The 17,151-nt window shown below is 35.9% G+C and overlaps 1 protein-coding gene and 1 pseudogene across 1 annotated transcript in view; one reads left to right on the top strand and one right to left on the bottom strand.

Annotated features, from left to right (window-relative positions):
* The window catches only part of Plxdc2 (plexin domain containing 2), a 405,252-nt gene that overhangs the window by 113,088 nt on the left and 275,013 nt on the right, over positions 1-17,151 (top strand). The gene's annotated exons all lie outside the window — the stretch shown is intronic.
* On the bottom strand, positions 3,338-3,455 carry LOC127237466 (uncharacterized; annotated as a pseudogene).

Here is a 17,151-nt window from a genome sequence, read left to right as displayed (position 1 = left end):
CATTTTACTTTTTTTCTCCAGCAGCATGCAGAGTACCTTCCAGTACCATGAACACTAGTCAGTAAGGGTGAAGACTCCATGAAAATAATATGAGGTTTCATTTTATCTCTAAAAATGCCTGTTATGAAATCAACTCCATGTGTGGCTCTCATTTTGCCTTAATTGTACATTACTGTTTAGGAATTTTAGTGTTAACACCATTCATAAAATAGTAGTTCTCAAATGTATTAATTGGAGATTTGATCTTTTCTGATTAATAATAGACATTAGTTAGTCTGGATGACTAGGTACATGATCGACAGCTGTACAGAGTGAGAGATAAAAATGACAGAATATAAATTACCAACAAGGACATAGATATGTTTGTGGCAGAATCTTTGAGTCCTCACCATCTTGCAGTTTCTCTGTCATTGTGACTCAGGTATAGAGTGCTTGCTCAGCATGTGAAAGGCCCTGGATTCTATCCCCAGTACCATCACAAACAAAAAGTATCAACATAACCTATATCTTTAAGAAAATTCAGAATTTGTGGGAGGAGTGCTAAGACCTCAGTCCTCCTTGAGTAGTCCCAGAAAGTTAAGATTGCTATGGAGAGAGAGTCATGTTCCACAGTGGTATAGTCACTGACTAGTTGCCCTTGCTCACATAAATAGTGCTCTACAAGTGCTTATATCGACAACCCTAATTAAATGAAGAGGAAAGAGGGGCATGAAAGTAGGAGGGGTTCTTGTTGGAAAGAAGAAGTGGGGTTTGGTGGGGTGGATACAGAAAGGGGGAAGGGCAGAATGCCATTAAAGTGTAATGCTGTGCATGAAACTTTAAGATAATAATAGTCCTCCCCTAGAGTGTTATTTAAACATTTCAGTGGTACATTTCTGCATCTGGAACTACCTCAATTCCATAAGATCTGTTACTGATATTATGCCTTACACCTGCACCTTATTAATCTCTCTTTCATGTTGTTGAAATAAAACTATCCCATTAGTGGTTGTCAAAGATTTTCCTCTCAATTCACATTATACTGGTATGTGTAAGGCTTGTATTTGAAATATTTATTAAAGGAAACTTTATTTATGTTTTATCCTGTATTATGAATGGTCTTACTCTCAAATCCAAGGTTAATTTCATTCTTTCAGAAGAATGTTTTTGTGATACTGAGTTAGACACTGATGGAGGTTGCATAACACAAAACCCTCCTTCCTCACTTAAGTGGGTGTAAGGCATTACATTAAACCAACCACTGCTTGCCCTGTAATAGTCCTTCATTTAATGGCTTAGTGCCCACTGACAGGCTAAATGGTTGTTATTCAAATAAATGCAGAATCAGAGCTTTTATTGCATGTTTTGCTGTACTTAAGAGTTAGCAGAAGACCATGCAAAGATTTTTCTAATCAAATTTGCTTATTTATAATTCAGATTACCATTACCTTATTTAAGTCATCATGTAATGTAACTGGGTTCACAGAGAGACCTGCTTACTGCTTGTGTATTTTACAAAGTTTTCACGTTAAAATTGTTCTTTTAATATCACTGTTGAAATAGGGTGCCTTTCCTAGAAGAGAGTTCTCTTAGCCCCTTTATCTTTTATTATTATTTTTGTTTAATTTGGCTTCTCTTTTCCTTGGAAGCATGCATTGCTGACTTTCAGTGTTTACTTTTCTTTAATAAGTAAGTATTTAAAGTAATAAAGTTCCCTTTGAAGACTATATTAACTGCATTTTATGTCTAGCATTTTAAATTTCCTGTCTTATTTCTTCATAGACCCTCATGAATGTTTATCCCTAAAATATTTCCTATGTTCAAAAATATGGACATCATGCTTTAACTACCAAAATATTTGTCCCCCACATATACTTGAATAAGTTATATATATGTATTCTGTAGTGGGTGATTGTAAAATTCTTTAAGCACTAACTAAATTTACTTGTTTAATAGTGTTGTTAGTTTCACTAGTTGAACACAAATACTAAACAAATATTTGTATATCAATGTATGGTTCAAGAATTCTGCCCTCCCTAATTCTGACATTTTTTCTTACAGAGGCTCAGATATTGAGTGTATTTTCCCATTTAGATTAAATGCCATTTACATATTTATTCTGAATTACACATTGAAACCTAATGCCAAACAGCAGTGCCATGTTAGAGTTGTGCACTGTAGCTTTCCTCCTGCTCTGTCTTTTAACCTATCTGCATCTTCATATTTAAGGTGAGCAGCCACGGACATCAAATCTGTACATTTGGGTTTTTATTTTTTTTTTATATTGAGTACACTTGAGTTTAACAATTGGTATACCTATAGAGGGCTTAATTTCATACTTCTACTAGTTTTTGGTGTCACAATATACTTGCTGTTACTTGCCCTTTTTCTTCTTTCCATATTTGCAGTTAATTTTTTTGGCATTCTATCTTATATGCCCTATTTATATTCTCATCTATTGCTTATTTTCAATGGTTGGTTAACAGCTTACTGCATGCATTTATAGTGTATTGAACTCCATGGTGAATGTATTGATTAACTATGAAATCATTTTATGCATACATTACTTTCCCCCTTTATGCCCTTCCTGTAGTAATGATCATAGGTTTTATTTTTAGGGTTTATCATTAGGCTCATAATACATTAGTTTTTTGCTTTATATACTCTTTTTAAAGATACATTAAAAGGGGAACTATTTTTAAAACATTTAGCATATCCTTATTATTTCTCATTCTTCCTGTTAGTTCTGATTTTTATCTATCTAGTACTGATTTTCTCATCTGACTCCCCAAAAAAGAATTATAATCAGATACCTAACAGAAACAGCTCTTAACATGTACATAGGTTACATATGGACTTACACTGTAGTATCCGAAACCTTTTGATTCCTGAAGAATATTTTGAGTGCAACCAGACTGACATGTAGGGCTTACTAATAACTATATTGCAATAGGACTATGTATTTATCCCTATTTTTCAGTTCAGAAAATGAAATCTTAAGTTGATGATGAACAGGTGCAACTAAGAACAATTCTTCATAATTAAAAGAGCAATTTTATGTAATGCTTCCCTAGTCATTTTAATGATTGGTAAACTTCCGGCATTAATTTCTTGGTCTTCAAAGAGAGCTACTTAACTTATTATAATTAAACAATGTGAAAATTCAGCACCATGAGAAAGATTTCTGTGCTTTATTCAAGTATGGAGACCTTAGGAATTTGAAAGGATACTAAGACCAACCTGAATTTCTACTCTCAGGCATTCAACTACAACTCCATAGAGCAGAGAAAGTATACAACTGATTCATGTCACATTTTAGAATGTCACTGAGTTCTTTCTATGTTTTTCTTTTGTGACTAGAAATTTTTTTTGTTGCCATTGTACTGTAAAGATATGTAAAATACATAGACTCTTGTTTTTTAAACTGATAAGAACAGATACTACACTTGATCTTAGCCAAAAGGCCGAGAAGCAATGACTCTTTTTTTTTTAAAGACAGGATCTTGCCAGGTATCCAGACTGGCTTCCAATTTGCTATGTTGCCCAGCCTAAACTCCATCTTGTCATTATCCTGCCAATATGGGCAACTGGTTTACATTTTTTTAAATATAAGATTAGTAATGCCTATGTGAAATGCTTAGGAACAAAGTGTTTTGGATTATGGATTTTTTTCAGACACTTGAAAGTTCGTTTAGTTATAATGAGATACATTGAGGTTAAAACTTCAATGAAACACAGAATTCTTCCATTTTTATGCATACTTTATACATAGCTTTGTATACAATGATTTTGAAACAGCAATTTGTGGGAACCAACATTTTGACTGTAGCTCAATATATATATATATGAATGATCAGGTGTGGAATTTTCCATTTTGCAGTATCTTGGATATTTTGAAATATTTTAGGTTTAAACTTTCATTGATCAGTGATGTTAAACCTGTAAAAGGAAATATATCTGATATTTTAAAACACAGGGGAAGCTACATGCAATATTTTACTGCACATTATTCCAACTAGCATGTCCATTGTGGTTGAATTTGGACTATATGTATACAATTTTAGAAAACTCCATCAAGTATTCATTTAACTCAATATTATGATGTAAATATCTTCTTTCAATGGCAACACATGGATTTTTCTCCAGTTAAAAACAGATGACAATATCAAATACCTTGCTACTGGAACAAATTAAATATATATATATATATATATGTATATATATATATATATGTGTGTGTGTGTGTGTGTGTGTGTGTGTGTGTGTCTACATTTCTGTTTGATGAGAAATTACTTCAAAATCATTCATAATGAAAAGAAAAAGCATTAGAGTGATGATGTAGTAATCAGTTTATTTTTTAATTCTTAACACAACGGCATTGTCCAGATTTTCATTAAATTTATAGTTACAGTGACTTAGGAGTTCATATATAATTTAAGATCGAAATGTTCTGTTTCCTTGGTACTTACTTAAATTAAATTTAGGAAAAGTAATATTGGAAGTCTATCTCAGTGTAGAGTTGAACAGCAAAAGTATTTATGCTAATCAGTCATTTGAAACATAAGGTCTATATATCAGCTATGGAATTATCTGTGCCATGGGATGCCAGCACTAACTTAGAAACACCCAGAAACAAGACTAGCACCTGGAAATTTAAGAGTCTTGATAATAAGCAATGTTTTATCTCAAATTCTATAACCTATAAATTTATAGAAATATTGTCATAAATAATTTATGAAAATAATTGTGTCAAAGCTTTCACTTTCTGCTTTTTAGAACTTAAAGTTTCTTCATATTCTTATTGTGCCATCAGTTGGCATATGTCTCAGACTGTTGAATACTAAGACTACTCAAAGTGCCCTACAGCATAGAGCCTCATTAGGACCAATTATGGAAGATGTTTGCTGGAGAAGTGATTTATATAGTGGTAATACACACTGAAGAAGTGGAAGAGTTTACTGTCTCTTCTTGCAGTTAATTATGGGTATTCTTACTCCATGACTCCAGGAGTCTTAAGGAACCACCATGGTGGCTCTTCTGTTTTTGCCTTCCTCTCAGTCCCCTCCATTTTCCTACTTGTATATAATTCTTTGTAAAGTTAAAACACTTTCTCCTAATGTTCTCAAGATGGATGGCATTCAGTTAATATTATCTCATACCTCCTGAAACAACAGAATATTTCCAAGTAAAGGCAGTTTCCTTCCAAATGTTGATCAAGCAATTGGAGTGGTAGAGATTTTTGTTTGTGTGTTGTTCCTTTTCTACCTCTTTTTTTTTCCTAACACATTTCAATGAAAGCGTCATGTTAAATCTCTTGATGATTTTGTAGCTTCATTTTGTAGCTGTCATCTTTTCCATGATCAATTGGCTTACAAATGTTCAGTGCACATAGCTTTCTATCTCAATAGATGGGGGAATGAAAACGAATGATGATTTAAGTTAACAAGTTATTTTAACTCCCTTTAAAGTTGAGAGACAAAAAGTCATTGTTTTGGAGCTGTAGTGTGTTGTGTTAAATTATACCACCATGTTGTTGACCAGTTCTAGAAGCTACTGATTATTTAAGGCCACTTTGAATTCACTTGGATATTATTACCTGAATGGTTTTTAGTTGAATTTTACAAAGGAATTCTTCAGTGCTTGGAATAGTATTCTTTGTTTTCTTTGAGCCAATGAATAGTCTCAGTTGAAATAAATATTTTCTTTGTTCCAAAGAAATGGGTAGATATAAGGTATACAGTTATGAATCTTTCTTTTCAAGATTTAAATACAAGCTATATATTTTGTATGCTTGTATTAACCAGCTTCATGGTGATTCAATGCTGGCCACAGCTGGGTTGTTGGAGAGCTGTGTGCATATATCACAGTATTTTGCTAGAACACTGCATGTTTTTATCATTTTGTTAAATTTCTGAAGAATGTGCCCTATTAATAATGTATTATAAGAGAAAAGACATTAGTAAAATCTCATACAGCAGAACTGAGGAAAATTGCATTGAGTATTGAAGCACAAAAGACAAATTACCAGGATTTCTTGTAACGTGTGAAGTGGTCTGGTCTAGAATTAGTGAGATGTACTGGGGTAACTTCTAGTAATAATGGTAGATCACATTATGATGCTTGTGTTCCTCTAAATGAATCAAATGGTGGTGATACTTGTATTCTACAGTTGATGCTTGGGTGGCACATGAAACAGTGATTTTGAAGGAAGGCTAGCTCTAAGAGATTTGCAGTACCAGGGACAGAGTCAATTTGATCAGCCTTATTCCACTTTCCTGACATCATGGTGGAAGTTTGATGGCATTGCATAGAGAATGCCTTCACCACACTGGGCAGCCTCAGATGACGACACATGTTTTCTTGGATTATGAACTTACAGAGAAGCAATTCTCGCCAAATTTGAAGGCTCCCTTTCTTATTCTGGAAATTGTAGATTTGAACTGAAGCCATGTATAATTATGAACTCTCCTGTATCTTTTCTCAAATCAACTGATACTGTAAGCATAGTTTTATTCTACTATGAATGGGGCTCCTTCCTATGACCAGTAATTATTTATGTGCTTAAGCAAGATGCAAATCAGGTTTGTCTTTGCTTATTTTGGGTCTTGACAGAAAGTTGATATTTAGCATTTTTTATTAGAAATACTTTGTTCAAGAAACAAAGGATGGGGTGGAGAAATGGCTCAGCAGTTAAAAGCTCTTCCAGGGAACTAGGGTTTAATTCCAAGCAATCACATGGAGGCTCATAATCATATGTAACTATAGTTCCAGGAGCTCCAGTATCTCTGTAGGCAGTAGGCTCATATACATATATTCAAGCAAAATACTAAAACTCATAAAATTATTTTAAAAATTAGGAAAATGAAGAAGTGAAGGTTGTATGTGAAATCTTGCATTTACAATACTTGAATATTTTATTGTTCCCTGGGAAACGAACAGTAAAGGAAAGAACAGAGTCTAGATCAACTTCCTGAAGCCAGAATTCTGTCTCTAATAGAATTAAGTTAAGATGGTCAAAATGCATTTTGAGACATGGATAAAACTAAATTTTCTCCAAGTTAACAAAGTTAAGATTTTTTTTTTGACATAATCAGTTAAAACTCTTCAGGAAGGCTTGTCAGGCAGTAAATTTTTACTGACCCTGACTTTGATGTAGAAATTGTTTACCATGTTGATAGCTCAAGTGTAAGTAGAGGAATATAACCCATTAACTTCCATATTCTATGTGTTCATTTAGCTAACATGCATACCATGTTAATGAAGCCCTGTTAGACATGAAGTATCTGCTTATTTCCTTTGAACTAGATTTTACACAAGTTTAATTTTTCACAACTAATCTAGTGATTCTCACATTCTGAAAGGGATTAGAATAATGTTGGTACCCTGCTAAACTCTATATCCAGAGCCACTCACCAGGAGTTCTAAGTGGTGCAAAGGCCAGCATTTTTCTAAGGTGCCCTAGTGATGATCACTCTACTGTTTCAGTACTTAAACAGGAATGATAATGAGTGTCCACAGAAGCCAAAACTTCACCTGAATCATTGAGGAAACGCTGTTGTGTTAAAATCACTGTCCTGTAGATTGCTTGAGAAGTTAGGCATTCAGACATCTCCTTGTTCAGGTCAGCTATCTCTATATGTTTCTGCAACCTGGTCTTGTCCTCTCTGCTTCTGGATTCTAGTTCAACTCAGTGTTTAGGTATGGGTATTTGCTTCTGTTCCAACAGGTATTAGATGAGGGCTCCATGGATAAGTTAATTGTTTATCTCACTATCCAGGAAGGACATTTATGGTAGCCTTTCTATGGTTGCTCAAATTGTTCGTTGGTGGCAGACTTGTAGGTCTCTAGACCTTTCTTTAGGTTCAGTTTTCTCTTCAAACCAATATTGGCTCTCTCTTTTATGTTCTCTCTCTCTCTCTCTCTCTCTCTCTCTCTCTCTCTCTCTCTCTCTCTCTAGTCTTCTATTCCTACCCTGATTCAATCTTCCTAGTCAGACGTGTTTTCCTCTTCTCCCCCTCTCTTTTTCCTACTTTCCCTGGTGCACAAAAGGACCTTTCGAACACATCCCCCATGGAGGGATACTGCCTTAACCTAGAGACAGAAGAGAAGTCCTAGTCTCTACTTCAAATGACCTGACAGATCTACATGACCCCACCTGGATGGCATTGCCCTATATGTGGAATCGGGGTGGGGGGAGGGGAGGGGAGGGTGGTCAGGGTACATGTGAGGGGGCAGAGAAGGTAAAAGGGAGGGAAGGAGGGAGAGGGAACTAGGATCAACATGTAAAATAATAAATTAAATAAGTTAAAAAAAGAATCCCAGATAACAACCCCTGCACCCCCCACACACACACAAAGAATTCCAGATGAAACTATTTAGAGCTATAGCATCTAAATTGTATTTGGTACTGATTGCTCTGGTAGGTTATCATTACTTTAACCAGGTACATGAGACCATTTACATCAAAAGAGGAAATGTTTATTTGTCTCATAGTTTTAATGTTACAATCACAGGCAAATAGTGCTGTTAGTTTGGGTCCTGTGATAAGTAGTGTGTCATAGCTAGGAGTGTGGGGAAGTGAAGTTGCTGAACTCAAAGACTCCAATAAATAGAGGCTGTGTGGGGTTGAGAGGTGGGGAGAGACAGAGAGAGAGAGAGAGAGAGAGAGAGAGAGAGAGAGAGAGAGAGAGAGTACCAGGGTTCTTTTCAAGTACACTCACTCGAGCTAACCCTACCTCTTACATTTCCACTATCTCCCAACAGTACTTCAGGTGGAAACACTCATGACCCTAGGAAATATTTGCCCCAAAGAGTATTGTTAGAGGGTGGGAGAGTAGGAAAGAAGTAGAGAGGGCAGGAGGGAGGGAGGGAGGGAGAGGGACCTGGAATTGATATGTAAAATAATAATAAAAATAAAATAAAGTTTTAAAAGAAAGAAACAAAAAAAAGAGTACTGTTGGAAAGACATTCAACATCACATCATTGATTCAGACTTGGATAGAATCCATCTGAAAAAAAAATATATATATATATATGCCTCTGAAACTTCTGTTTTTGAACTTTTGTTTTGCTTTTTAAGTTTGAGAATTTCATACATAGATAGTCTCTATATTTACATCATTTCTACCTCTCCCTCTTCCAACTAATCAACATCCTCTCAAATTCATGACCTTTTCTTAATTATTATTGGTGTGTGAGTCTGTGTGTCCTACTTTGCCGATTTAGTATTTCTTATAGTATATGTGTTTATTTAGTGTTGCTCATTTCCTATAGCCTTTCATCTATGGTGGGGCCTTATGTGATTTGACATGTCAACTGAGGTTTTCAGGTAGAGCTTCCTTAGGCGATCATATTGTTTGTTTTTGTATGTTGATTTTGCTTCCTGCCATTTTGCTGAAATTTTGATCATTTCTGGAAGGTTTCTTGTAGAGTTTCTGAGATCCCTTTTGCCTGATATTCTATTGTCTCTAAGTTAGGATAATTTAATTTCTCCATTTCCTATCTGTATTCATTAATTCATTCTTTAATTCCTCCCAACTCCTGAAAGGGCAGTCTATGACTCAGAATGTCCCTCCCCATGTTGAGAGTTGCGTTGTTCTCAGTCTGTTGTGTGGGTAGCCAACTTTATGCATTAGGCTTTAGAGTATTTCAGAGGCAGACATGACAGAAAGTGTTCATAGTTCATATTAAAATTAGATATAAATCACTGTGTCAGACATCGAAAGTCTCAGTTATTATACCTATCCCCTGGCATTTGAGATATATGATCCTCTAACACAGATTCTGGGAGGATATTTCCCAAAATATCTGAAGATCCCTTGTAATAAATTGGTGAGAGCAATGGTATAATTTGTTGAATTTAACAAGACATGATGTCCGAAAGTGAACTGGATTCTTGTCTATTGAGAAGTCAGATGTGTTATATCTCTGTCTATACACAGTGGCACTCAAATGTATACATGCAAAAAATGGTCAAGTCATTATTGGGTGAAATAAAACAGGACAATGGAAACTTACTTTCAAAATAATGTCCTTTGTTTAGAAAACGGTGTAGTGCAAACATTTAATTATTGGCTCTTCAAGAGAATGGAAAGGCCAAAATTTGGCAAGTGGTCAAATTATCATGGCCACTCCTACCATATCTCTGATGTCAAGCTATCAAGTTGTCCTCCCTGGGAATAGTTCTGACAGCAGAGGCACAAATGGTGGAGGCCTTTGATCAGAGTCAGCAATCCACATGTTGCACTTCTATTGATGTCAATTGGTTATTTTACAGGTGGATGAGCACCCGAGGAAGAAATGATGCCCCGGGTTTTACTATTCATATTTTATATGTGCCTAAATGAAGTTGCAAGCTTGGATTTTTCCCAACTCCAATGTAGTTCTTTAAACAGCTTCCCAAATTTCATCACTGCAGAAATAAGTCCTACTCCAAAGGAACAGCACACTAAAAGGAGCTAAAAAGCTGATCGCTACTGGGAAAATAATGAGTGCACAACAACTAAGTGCTATCTTCATTGTAGTGTCTGATCTTTTTAATGCATGTGCAGTTCTGGCACAGTGTTATACTCCATTATTGTAAGCATCTGTCACCTGACTGGTACACATTTGTTGCATGCCACCACTGTGCACTAAATTGACTCTGTACTTTTTTAGTACAGTCCATATTCTTGTTATTATCTCTAAGCCTCTGAAGACTGGCTAACACCTGGCATTATTGGTGAGTTCTCTGCCCCACTGGGGGACATCTAAGGAAGGGACCTCCTAACTCCCCAACTCTCTCCATAATCAAGCCTGGGCTTTGTAGCTCCTGCTCTTTGGTTAATGGTACCATCTGTTTTATCCCGTTGTCCTCATTTCTTCACACAAGTTCTTTCTGAAAGCAGAGGACACCAAAGAGCTTGTTTCTGAATCTCCCTTTCTGAGACACCGTTTGATGTATAGATTTTAAAAAATTGCAGAGCAACATTAGTTAATTTACATTATTCAGAACAACAAGTGTCACATAATTCAGTGGCCTTATGTTGAAGGCACTTTTTAACTAGATGAGCCCGGAGAATGTCAGACTTGTTAGCAAACTTTTTAACACTCTGCAACAAAACTCCTGATCTGATTGATTCAAGTTGCAGAATTCCAAGACAGAGTGCAAGTGCTTCTGAGAAGAAATTGTACACCACAGATGCCAGGCTATTGTCCAGACTGGTCTAAATAATTAGTAGAGATTATTGGCTGAGTTTTACTTTTACTTCATGATTGAGAGTAGATTATTCTCTCATGTAATGAACCCTAACCAGTTTCTTCTTCATAGACTCCTTCCAGTTATCTCCCCCTCTCTCAGATTACCCCACTCCATTTATTTCTTCTTCCGAAAAGAGCAGCCAACATAATAAGAGATACCAGCCAAACAGGACAAAATAAGATAGAGTAATACCAGGCCAAAAGCCTTCAAATCAGGGCTGGATAAGGCAAACCATGAGGAAGAAAATGCCCCCACAGCATGCAAAAAGGTTTACAGATACACCTCCTCCCACTTTAGGAGTCCCACAGAAACATCAAGCTAACAGCCATAACATAAACACACAGAACACAGTGCAGACCTTCTAGTGATAATATAGAGATGCACTTTCTTTTTCCCCGGGCAACCACCCAAATGCTTTGCTATCACCCTTTTAAATTGAACTTATTACCTGGATTCCTCAGTGTGTCATATAAGGATCTGTAGACTAGACAATTCCCACATGGCACCTACATTTGAAATATCAAAATTAGAGACATGGGACCAACAAACACATTGGCTTAGGTGAGACAGGAAGCCAATGGGTGTGTGTGTGTGGGTTGCTGAGGCTGCACAGCTGCTGGACTGTGTTCCCTAAGAAACACTGACTTTTTCCTCTTTTGTTAAGAGATTAAGCGATTGCATCCAAAGGTATGATTATCCTAGTTCAGGATGGCAAAAACATGCCCTAGAACAACCATCATTAACTCTGTGCTTGGTTGCCCTAGTTTTTGAATGAAGTTCCTAATTTAATTTTATCCCAGCAGCCCTCGGATGGATATGCAATGTCCTTCTTATTAATATGATCTCACTGGCTATTCTGGAGGATGTTTCTTTCAGCTTTTAGTAAAATGGGACATGGAGAATGTCAATAATATTCTCTAATAAGGAAAAAGTAGGATCGACTGTCGTGGTTGCTATATGTAAGGAGTAGGGTTTTTCCTCCAGCTGCCTGGTCTTGTCCCGCCGCCGTGCCAGCCCCAAATAACACACTGAGACTCTGTATTAGATATAATGCTGTTGGCCAGGTACTAGTTAACTATCGGCTAGCTCTGTCTTAAGTATTAACACATTTCTGTTGATCTATGTATTTCCATGTGGTCTTGTCTTACCAGGGAGAGGCAGCTGACTGTTCTGTTCTCTTCAGACTCTCCATATTGACTCCTCCCTAATACTTCCTCTTTCCTCCTTGTCTCGTAGTCCCTCCTATCTTCCTTTCCTATTGGCCAACAGTGCTTTATTATTTAACCAGTATGAGAAACATATATACATAATGATATCTCCCATCAATGGACTATTATAGTCACATTACGATCGTCCTAATTACACATAAAAGATATACATGGATACAGAATCCTGGCACTCTTATGTTACTAAGCAAGGTAATTTCTCTCAATTTACATATATATATGTGTGTGTGTATACATATTTATACTTATATTTATATATTTATATATGGATAAATATGGATATATTCATGTCATATAACAAAGGATACAGTTTTAATAAAAGCCATTGTTAACAAGTAAGTGACATTTGTTAAAAGGAACTAATTTCTTAAATAATTTTGTCTGATGAATTTAACAGGCATATTTGTAATTTGTATCTCCTACAATCTCTTTTATTACATGGTTAAACAAAAGTAAGACCATGACTCAGAATTAATCCATGTTGGATTTGACTCCAAGCCAGGTTAAGCCTCAGTGGGTTACAAGACATCCCTGAGAAGGGAATGATCTTTTTCTCCAAGATCTTCTGAGAATCCCTTATATTAGCCAGCTAACAATGCAGAAGAAAAGGAAAACTTTAGGAACCTGGTCCTAAAACCCCAGAAGTGGGATGCTGGCAGCTGGTACATGATCCGCCACATTCTGGAGGTCTGCGAGTTCTATCCCAGCATCAACCCTAAGCTTGTCTTCATCTGTCCTGACAGATACCAACCTCATGGAAAGACCATTTTATGGCCTAGATTTACAGTCAACTGGAGTAGCTGCCCTTATGGAAAATGCAACATTACAATACTATCACAATCTCTGCTTCTGGGGGGTTTTGTTTATTTAGTATACACTTTTTCTACAGTGTATTAGTGCATTCATTTTGCATTTTGATTAGGTCACAAAGTTATATATAGGATTATTGAGAAAAATAATCAGGTAAATGATTAGAATGACTCTCAGGTGAGAAAAGATTTTTCAAAGGCTGGGCTCAGGAGATGGAAAAAGTGATAGTATAAGAGGAAAGAAAAGAATGTGAACAAATCATGTCTTGTAGATCCCAAAATATGAACAGTTGAAACACAAATAAATGATGAATAAAACATTTTATTCAGTTATTTTATCTCAAATACACACACAAATACTCTCAAATTTATACTCCATTCCTTATTTTTAGGCAAAACAATTTTAAAAATAGTAAAACAAACATATTGAGAGAAAACAGCATAAGTACTGATAATTGTGATGAGCACATTTTGAAAGACTAGAATATGTTATATTTAATACCTATCTAATTAAGTATACCACTAGTGAATGAAATTCCAATATACCAAGAAAAAGAGATTGCAGGTAACATCTAATGTCCACCAACAGTATAACTAAAAAACAATTCTTTTTAAAAGAAAAAAAATTAACTAACAAATTTTTCTTCACTGAAAAAATTCACTGTTTGGATAAATACATCCATCATATTGCATTTGAAGTCAATATGGTAAACTTCTGAATTTACTATGTAATCTGGTTAAGTCTATGGATGGCCTGAAACTCACTATATAACCTAGACTGACCTAGAACTTGCTCTGATTCCCTGTGCATGTGTCATCATGCCTGACTTAAAAGTATCATACTATGTTGGGATTAAGCTTCTGGAAAAGTCTGACTCTTTCCCAGTTAACAACTATTATTTGTTGTAGTGTTTTTAGAGGATCCATACTACCCTAGAATCAATTGTTTATAACAACTAAAATAATGCAAAAAAATAAAAATAAAATAGGAAAACTGTTACATCCTCAAAGTTTAGTGTCTTTCTGGGAAGAGCAAGTGTCACTTAGGGCTCATTCAATAAACTACAAATGACTGTCAGCATTTGCAGGATGCTAGTCCTTTGGGTGGGTCATTGTCTTTCCTTCATTATAACTTGCTGCATTGTATGTAGAAAATATTACAAGGCATCATCTTTAACTGATAGAGATGGTGTCCTATACACCTATTGATTAAATACCAGCATCATGCACTGAACAGTAGAATCCAGTCTCAATTAAGAGAGTATAGCATTCTCAGGATGAGACTGCCAATCTACAAATTGGCAACAGCTGGCAAAAGTTCCCTGGAGGACTTGGCATCTGTAAGTAATCAGTTACTGTTAAAGTCCTGGTCAGACACCAATTAGCTTCATTGCTGATGACATTTTTAATAGCCCAAGGACCTCACAACTTTATTCAATTAGAATCACAGCATTCCATGTACACATAGTTGGTCACCATTGACAATTGTTTGGTACTCTTCTATTTTGTTCATCTAAGCTGCAATATGACATACATGTTTTTCTGTAAGACAAGGGGATCATCACAAAACTATGGAAAGAAAAATATATTTATTTGTCGATATTGTGCCAGTATTTTCTGGTTCTTCCATTCATCCATAACCAACCCTTAAAAAGAAATCAAATACATATGTTTTGGTTTCTGTTCATTGGAATTTGAAATCCACAAAAACCAAACTCTGGTTTGAACTAAACATGTTCATTTTCAAAGTATGTATCTAGCCTTACTGACATTTTATTGCAACACCATCCTCTTCCTCCCCAATGGATATGGAAGTCAACTTTAGTGAATCATTTGAGAGCTGATGGATAGATATGTTTTGGTGTTATTGTCCAAAATTATTAGTTTCTCAACCTTGAGGTTTGCTTTTTTGTTTGTTTGTTTGTTTTATCAAAGCTTCTTTAGAAGTTAATGGAAGGTCTGTGCTATCATTTTGGAGGAAAAAAAAATGATAAGCTTAGAGTTTTCCAGCATACCATGGAGAAAGTACCATTGGTGACTATGACAGCTACTATAGTAAGTCGTTTGTCCTCCTGAATTTACTTTGGATAATTTTTCACAAGAGCATTTGCTTTCTTATAACAGTAAGTTACAGCATTTATAACAGTTAGATTGGCCATAAAGCAGAATACAAATATAAAGGAAAATAGCAATGGGCTTGAAACACCTTGTTTTGAAAAATTGATAGTATACACACCCGAAGGACAATAGGCTACATCCAATTCAAAGGTTTATTTACCCTAACTTTCTTCATGGTAACACAGAGGACTCCAAGGTGCTAGTCTGCTGCAGACAGAGGCAAAAACTAATCTAAACAAGAAGTAGTAAGTGGAGTTGGTAGCATTTAAACTCTGTTCCCGTGTTTATACTTTAGATGGCTTCTGTCTCCCACCATCTCCTCCAGTCCAGGGTAAATTTTATCTACACATGCTTCATTGTTTCCTACTAGGAATTAATCTGTCATCTAAAATGCCAAAAGCATTTTGCATTCTAGGTTGGTCAGGCCTTTGGCTTTTGTCCTTTTAGTTTTTTCAGGTAAGGAATGACTGATGTATTGAGAGTGACATTCTGATCATGATAGTCCTCATGCATCTAATCTCAGTCCTCAGCTGTCAAATCAAAATAACAATCATAAACCAGGTTCTACTTAAAGTTTAGGAAAAGTGAGTATGTTGACAGAAGGCGTTTTAAGGTAAGTTAGTATGAGATAAAGAAAAGCAAGCAAGAGCAAATGGGTAGTTTTTTGTGGGTTTTAGCTGTAGCATGAACATTATTTTTGGTATTTGAGTATATATATATATATATATATATATATATATATATATGTGTGTGTGTGTGTGTGTGTGTGTGTGTGTGTGTGTGTGTGGTGTGTGTGTGAGCTTTATGTATATGCAGAGTATGCAGGCAGGCTATCTTGCTGACCTTGAAACTTGCCAGTATTTTGGTGGGGGGGGCAGGTTGCTAAATTGTATGGCCAATGAACTCCACTAATTCACAACAATCTCCTGTCTCTGTTAACAGCAGGGTGGGGGGTTAGAGGTACTTTGTGCCCTCCTGGATTTGTACATAGCTTCTGATCACTGAGTCTTCATGCTTGCGAAACAAGCACTCTTACTCATGGAGGTCTCAAACATTTTCAGAGAGTGACTCCCTGCCCTTGTAGTTTGCTCATTAGGCTATGTTCTTTTTGCTGCTGAGCCTAGGGGCTGCTGCTGTCTGTTTCTTCAGTGCTGGGATTACAAGTGTAGATCAACATGCCAGGATTTTTTATATAGTTTCTAGGAATTGAACTCAGGTACACAAGCTTGGAAAACTTGGCTTCTTGATGTGAATTTAAGCCTTTTATTTGTAAGGGACACTCTGCTTGACTTCCTCCTAATCTGGTAGATATCCTAGCCATTGCTAATTGTGGAGCACATGGGGTGAATGTGCCCTCCAATTCTGCCAATTAAATTACTTTGATTTATTCTTTCTAATTAGCAGAGGGTAGTGGCATTTTCCCATGGATTTTATATACTATTTTTTCTTTAAAAGAAAAAAGAGTGTGGTTAAGGCAGAGTATAGTAATTTATGATTATTTTCTGTATACAAAACTGTTGAATTATATCAATCCATCATTCTTTTTTATATTCTGCTCCTCACCTATTAGCTGTCTTCCATTAGCTGCTGTAAAGTGTGAGAAATCATGAGCTATGTTTTTATATACTAATCATTAATGAGGAGTGACCTTCCAAGAGATGAAAGTTGTTAGCTCAACCTAAGTTTCATAATTAAGTATACATGAGGTTCTAGTCACTGATCTCAGTTCCCTGTTACTATGGATAAATTGTAGTGACCCTGGGTCATCATCTCATCTGTG

Source organism: Phodopus roborovskii, unplaced genomic scaffold (assembly GCF_943737965.1).
Source record: "Phodopus roborovskii unplaced genomic scaffold, PHOROB, whole genome shotgun sequence".
Classification (NCBI taxonomy): Eukaryota; Metazoa; Chordata; class Mammalia; order Rodentia; family Cricetidae; genus Phodopus; species Phodopus roborovskii.
This window is presented reverse-complemented; position numbering and strand designations above follow the sequence as displayed.